General features: G+C 42.2%; 1 protein-coding gene across 1 annotated transcript in view; it reads left to right on the top strand.

Annotated features, from left to right (window-relative positions):
• The first annotated feature begins 899 nt into the window (after nucleotides 1–899).
• Nucleotides 900–6,273, top strand: part of LOC123981140 (zinc transporter 6-like) — a 23,609-nt gene continuing 18,235 nt past the window's right edge. Inside the window, exon 1 of the mRNA XM_046065822.1 lies at nucleotides 900–955. The gene's annotated coding sequence lies outside the window, so the exon portion shown is untranslated. The remainder of the gene's footprint in view (nucleotides 956–6,273) is intronic.

Raw genomic sequence — 6,273 nt, 5'->3', positions numbered from 1 at the left:
AGCTAAATGAGAGGCATTGTGTCATTTTGCGATCGACTAAGCGACTATCAAAATAGTCGTTAGTTGCAGCCCTATTAACGTAACGTTTTGTAAAAATACTGAATAGGTCCTGTGCAGAAAAACAGCTGTTTAAAAGTCGGGATTTACTTGCTTTATTTTTCATTTCAGCTGGTGCCGTTAAGAAACATTGCAAGTTTTGTAAAAAAAACACGTCAGAATATGATGTTAGTTAAAAAGTCAGAAAACATGGAGGGTGGTAGTGAAGTGTTTCACATACATTGATTTATTTGTACGCCGCCTCAAATGTATGTATGGGATAATAACGCTGACATATATACACACATATTGATTTTCTGTTTTTTATAATTAAATTTGATTGAGGAGCTGTATTGAGGAACATACAGGCCTATTCGTGCAGCCTCTCTCTCTCTCTCGCTCGCTCGCTCGAACACCGCTGCATAAACCCGTCCTAAGTTAGAATATAGCTGGGTTGTCGAGATTAGCGACACCTTGAGTAACTTGCCCAACACTCTTTCCAACACTCCCAATTTTCCCGGGAGGGTTGGAAAGTATGTGTTAGTGTTGTTCACTGCTGCTCCCGCTATTGCAAAGTCGTGATGTTGTCTTTCTATAGTGACATCAGAGTTTCTCTCTCGGAGAACTCTGATAAATCTGACATGTATCTGATTGGGCTGTTGACACTGTTATGAAAACATCAGATCAGAGTCACATGTGAGCAGGAGAAATCTTGCTGAGGAATCCCCAGTTACAGAAACCAGTTTTCTTATTTATTAAGTAAATCAGAAAACAGCAGAAAACCAAGAGGAATTAATACTGATGGATTGTAGAAACGTAAAAAGACTGGGGAGCTGTTTTGTTCACTGTCGTTGTCGTCTTTCTCTCCAGCGGCCAGCAGCAGTTGGCTTCAGGAACATGTGGCGGATCTGAGTCGAAGGTAAGAACGTCTTCATCACTCCTTTCCTTTTCTCTCTCATCCCTCAACCATGGGTTTTTCAGTCCTTCTCTCTCTCTCTCTCTCCTTCATCAGCAGATCTTAGTCTCGGGTAGGAACAGGAAGGATCCACTTACACTGACTCAACACACACAAACACACACACACACACTCCTGTGTGTCACTTGCTAACAGTGTGAAATTGTGTATCCATGTGTCCGTATCGTGGATCGTATAAGAGAAGTGGACGTAGCCGCCGTGACGTCACCCATCGGTTTGTGGCCGTCGCCATTTTGGTTTTTTGGAACCAGAAGTGACCATATTCGGGTGGAGCTAGCTAGCTTGGTTAGCAAAGTGCATCCGTAATTCACGCAGTGTTAAATTTGAAAAAGCATTTTAAATTAAGTTAGTGACTTACTGGAAATTGTAGTAGGTTAAAAGTCACATTTTAGTATTTTTGTTTGTTTTAGTCGAGATTTTGTCGGTGGACCTCTTGTTTTTATTGTAGTCTAAGTAAGTAAGCAGGCGAAAACACAGACCGCACCAAATACATGTTCACGCCTTGTTAGCCCGCGCAGTCCTATCCTGATTGACAGGTCCCCGTGGTGGTTCATTTTATTCACGAAGTTACCAAATATGACTGGCAGAATTTAGAGGAAGTTTGTATAAAATCATGCACAATAAAAGGCGTTTTCAGATGAAAATAAACCCTGTTTTTGATTTGGAGATATGGCTGAAAGTGCAGTGAGGTGCTCGAACCAGCGGACACAGATACACTAGTCTCACACAGTGTGGTGGTTTTATTGAAGGAACTCTGAAATGAGTTGCTTCCCTGCAGATGTGAGGTTGTAGGCAGGAGGTTCATAGTTTGTGGACACCTGATATTTGTGGTTGGAAGCTGAAGCCAGAATTGAATATCTCTTAAATTCTGTCGATGTGAATGTTTCCCTGAAGAACTGCAAACGTTCGCCGTTCCCTGCAGAATCGTGTCAAATAAAAACCTCCACTACCTCCACCCTGAAACGTTGACACAAGGCAGGACGGTTGTCTGTTTAATAAAAGTAAGGCTAATTTACCGAACCACAGAGAGAAAACGTGTCGGTAATGTATGAAAATAATTTTAGTTTCCCTTTAACATCTCTTACGTTTTAACGTGCAGACTGACTGACAAGCAGACTGATGCTCAGCGTCGACTGCTGTGCTGAATATTACATCCCGCTGTGTATTCCCACATCTGAAGTGGGTGAAGTGTAAACACACACACACGCACACACACACACACAGTCAGCAGCTCAGTTGGTGCAGGTTACTCGGGGCGACAGCCTGGAGAGTTGTGCAGCAGAGCTGAGCTGTGATTGGCTGAGAGGGGCAGAAATGAACAGGACGTCCCAGCCTAGTTTCCAGTCTTTTGACTATGTGTGTCTGCATGCCTGTGTGTGTGTGTGTGTGGGCGTTTTCCTGTGTGTTTGTGTGTGTGTGTGTGTGTGCAATGTAATGTGTTTTCTTGCCTGTGTGTATCTGGTTGTGTGTGTGTGTTACTGTCTGTGTTGTAATAGCCTGTCCCTACTTAACCCCAGCAGGGTCTGGGGGCCAACTGGGTTATATAAAGCCTGCTGCTCTGTCGGCCTCACCAGCCAGAGGCCTGAGCTGTGTGTGTGTGTGTGTGTCTCTGTGAAAGTTGCCAGTGGGGAGAAGGGAGACAGATATTTCAAAACAACAAAAAAAACTATGACGGAGAAAGAAAAATTGCAGATTCTGATTGTTATGGAATCGTGATCCTGACTCGTCTCATATTACCATGTCTATAAATAAGTGTTTTATATTTTTTAGCTTAATATTCAGCAGAGTTTGACCTCCCGAGTGAATTGTTTGTCTTAAACTACAAGGTCTTTTGGGATTCCCTTTTGCATTAAAGGCAAAAATAAGACCTCACCTCCAACAAGCATCTGTTTTTAAAATTTGGATCTGTACATGTCATTATCTGGATCAGGAAAAAGTTGTAAATATATGCAGATAAATTGCAGTGATCTCAGCCAAGTGTAAATAACATCTGTATATTTACACCTGGTTTCATTCAAAGGAACAAACGTACCCCTAACATGCTACAGACGAGCTCGAGGGGTAATACGAAAGAGTTACTCCGATAATTTTTTTGTTGGAACGAGTAGACTAACATAATCCGTTCGAGTAATCAGTTATTTAGTTAACGTTTTCAATAAGAAATCCATTACTGCAGTGGCCGGCAATAGGCGGCCCGCGGCCAGATTACTTTTATAGCAGAAAAATGAATAAATTGATAGCGGCTGATGCTGAAATAGATCTCAGTCATGACAGCAACAGTTACTCACATAATCACTTCCTCTTAAGTGATTGTGCCTCCAAAATAAAAGCGCGAGAACGTTTTTTGCAGCAATGCTTCATGTTGAGTTTATGGCGAGCTTTTACTTTTGAAAGAGACACTCTGGCTTACTGGGACACACCTCTGAAAAAGCCGTCAATAAACGTTGGATTGGATTCCAATTTCCTCAGGGAAATGAAAATTAGTGTCCACAGGTTCAAACGCCGGGACGCACACGCTTTATTGTTATTGTGAAAAATGCTCCAATGGAAGTCCTGCACTCAACCGACTGAGCTAAACGTGCACATGAGGATTCAAGGGTTTGAAATAATTTGACTGAAATAATGTTCAGGCCCGATGTTTATCGCATGTCTCTGTTCCTTTTGTTGGAGGGTATCAAATTGTACGGTTGTGTCAGTGCTCGTGTGCAGATGAGCTAGAGGACAGCCTTTATGTTGTGGAAGTAAACAGGGCTGCAGTTATCGTTCCTTGTGGTAATGAAGTATTGTACAGATTATTCAGTCGATTCATCGAGTAATCGAATGAGAAAGACTTTTGCTCTGCGCCCCTGGTGCCAGGGTCATCAAGCACTAACCAGGTGGAGAACAAAAACAAACACACATTTCTACATTTACAGCTTAGAATTGTGCATTACATTTGCTAGCCTTTATCTCAACTAGCAGTCATGATGTACGTTAAATGCTAACACTATCTTGTTTTGGTCGGCTGGTTCTGTTTTACAGCAGACACACTGTACAGAGTTGCTGTTTTCTTTTAGCTTGAAATAATCCCAGACACTTACTGTCTTTTTCTCTGGCCTGTCTCTTCTTCGTCACTCACTATTTTCTCTCTCTTTCTCAATTTCGCCATCCACGCCATCAAATCACGTCATCTTCACTTGTCCACAGCATAAGCGCCTTGTGTGGCAGTAATAATTGTCCGTGCGAAACAGCGCGCTGTGTATAGTTATGTGGATTAAACTTTTTAGTAATCGAGTTTCTCGATGAGTCATTTCAGCCCTAGAAGTAAGTTATAAGCATTGACCTAGTTAGCTGGCAGCTTTACAAGCCCTGTTTTATTGTTTTCATAGAGGCAACTGTGCACAGGTGTGCCGCCTGTCAGGCACCCTTGGTTTCTATTTACTCTCATGTACTTCAAATAATTCAACTTTTTTCATTGCAGTTGAATTGCAACAAAAGAAAACTTGAAAATAAACATGACTTACTTTAATTTGTTTAAGAAAACAAGCAAATTTTATATTTACGTCTAACACCAACAGCTGCACAAACATTTTTCCTAAATAAAATTCATTATAACGTCGATGAAAATTTGTTTAAATCCAGCAAAATAATCTGTTTAAGGGCGTGATCAAGTGTTCAGTTACAGTTTGCTGTCATTCAGTCCAGTGTGGCGCCAACAGAGCAGAGTATCAAGTGTTTGTTTGCCTCTCTGCTTTAATCTGTCACGCTCTGGCTGCAACGTGTCTGGATTAACACACACATACACAGACAAGGTCACATGTCAAATTATATCAATGCATCAAGAGGGATTATGAGTTCGCTGGGATTGTCAATCTCATCCCCAGCTCTCTCTACTTTCCTTCTTTGTATTTTTTCAGCGTCACTTTTCCTTCACCTCTCGCTTCGCTCTTAATATTTCTCTCCACAGTCAGAGTTGGCAGTTTCATTCCCACCGTTGTGCTAATGGTGTCTGAACTTAGTACATAACCAGGTGCTGTGGAGATTGTCCCCAACAATAATTAGTAAGTTTAAGGGTTCTCTTGGATTGAAAGTAAAAATGCCTGATTGTATTTGGCTTGATCTATCCTTCACTAGTTTCTTAGTTGTGTTGTGTTTATTCCTTTTGGTCACTTGTCTATTCTAACAAGACTAATTACATAAACGTTTTTTCAAGCCACATTCTGTGAATACAAGTAGGAGGATAATGCTACTGTATCTAGCTTCAGATGTCACAGGTTTGTTAGGTTGCATCTAAACATGAAACGTTATTTTCTGCATCAGTCAAAATTCCGGCAGGGAAAGAAAAACGTCTCGTATATCTGACGAGGGGAGCCCATCGGCTCAAATGTCGTGACTCACTGCTCAGTGTTAGGACTCCAGACCGAGGCTCTGTGTTCCTGACTGACTCTGTGGGCTTGATATGAACACAGAACGTCCAGCAGTGAATCACAACCTGAGCTCGTACGTCCCGCAACACAGTGTAACACCGTCTGAGCAGCCGCCGTAGGATCTGTCTCTGATGACATCATCACCTCGGTTTGTCTCTGCGGTCCAGCTTAACAAGACTCTGGTTCAGATTCACTAATTACAACTGAGCTTGGCGGTATTATAGGAATAATGTGTGAGGAGTTTTCTCTTTAGGGCTAAACCATGTAAAAATTAGGGTTGCCCCGCATTCTCTCCTTTTTCTGCATCTCCCCTTCTCTGTTCTCAGTTTTATGAAAGTTCTGCCCATGGCGAACATGTGACTCCCTGACTGACATTTTTGACATTAATTACGTGCTGACATCCATGTCAGTGTTTTTGTTTTTAAATATTACCCAATGACGAGCACCTTGCGGCACCCGGCCAACGTGCTCTTCCTCATGTTTATGACAGCGCTCGACGCTCTCTGCCGCGGCGGCTTCAGAGCTGTATTGGAAATTCAATCTGACATGCAGCACAGGGCCAATCAGCCCGGAGATGCGTTCATTGACCCGTTAATCGGTTCCAGGAACACCGGGCCGGGTGTGTTACCCAGAGAGCGTACGGGGTCGGCTCTGTTCAGGGTTTTGGGGAATCAGCTGAATGTTTGAGGTCAACTGCTGCTTAAACAGAATTGTTTAAAGGTACAATTCCCTGCAAACACTATGTATTTTCAGAAGGTAAATTTTACCATTTACATCTAAAATCTACTTGATCTTCAAACAAACTGCTACACTAGTATTAAAGCTAGACTCAGGCTACAGGAGTTTTGGGGCGTT

The sequence above is a fragment of the Micropterus dolomieu genome, linkage group LG12 (genome assembly GCF_021292245.1).
Source record: "Micropterus dolomieu isolate WLL.071019.BEF.003 ecotype Adirondacks linkage group LG12, ASM2129224v1, whole genome shotgun sequence".
NCBI lineage: Eukaryota > Metazoa > Chordata > Actinopteri > Centrarchiformes > Centrarchidae > Micropterus > Micropterus dolomieu.
This window is presented reverse-complemented; position numbering and strand designations above follow the sequence as displayed.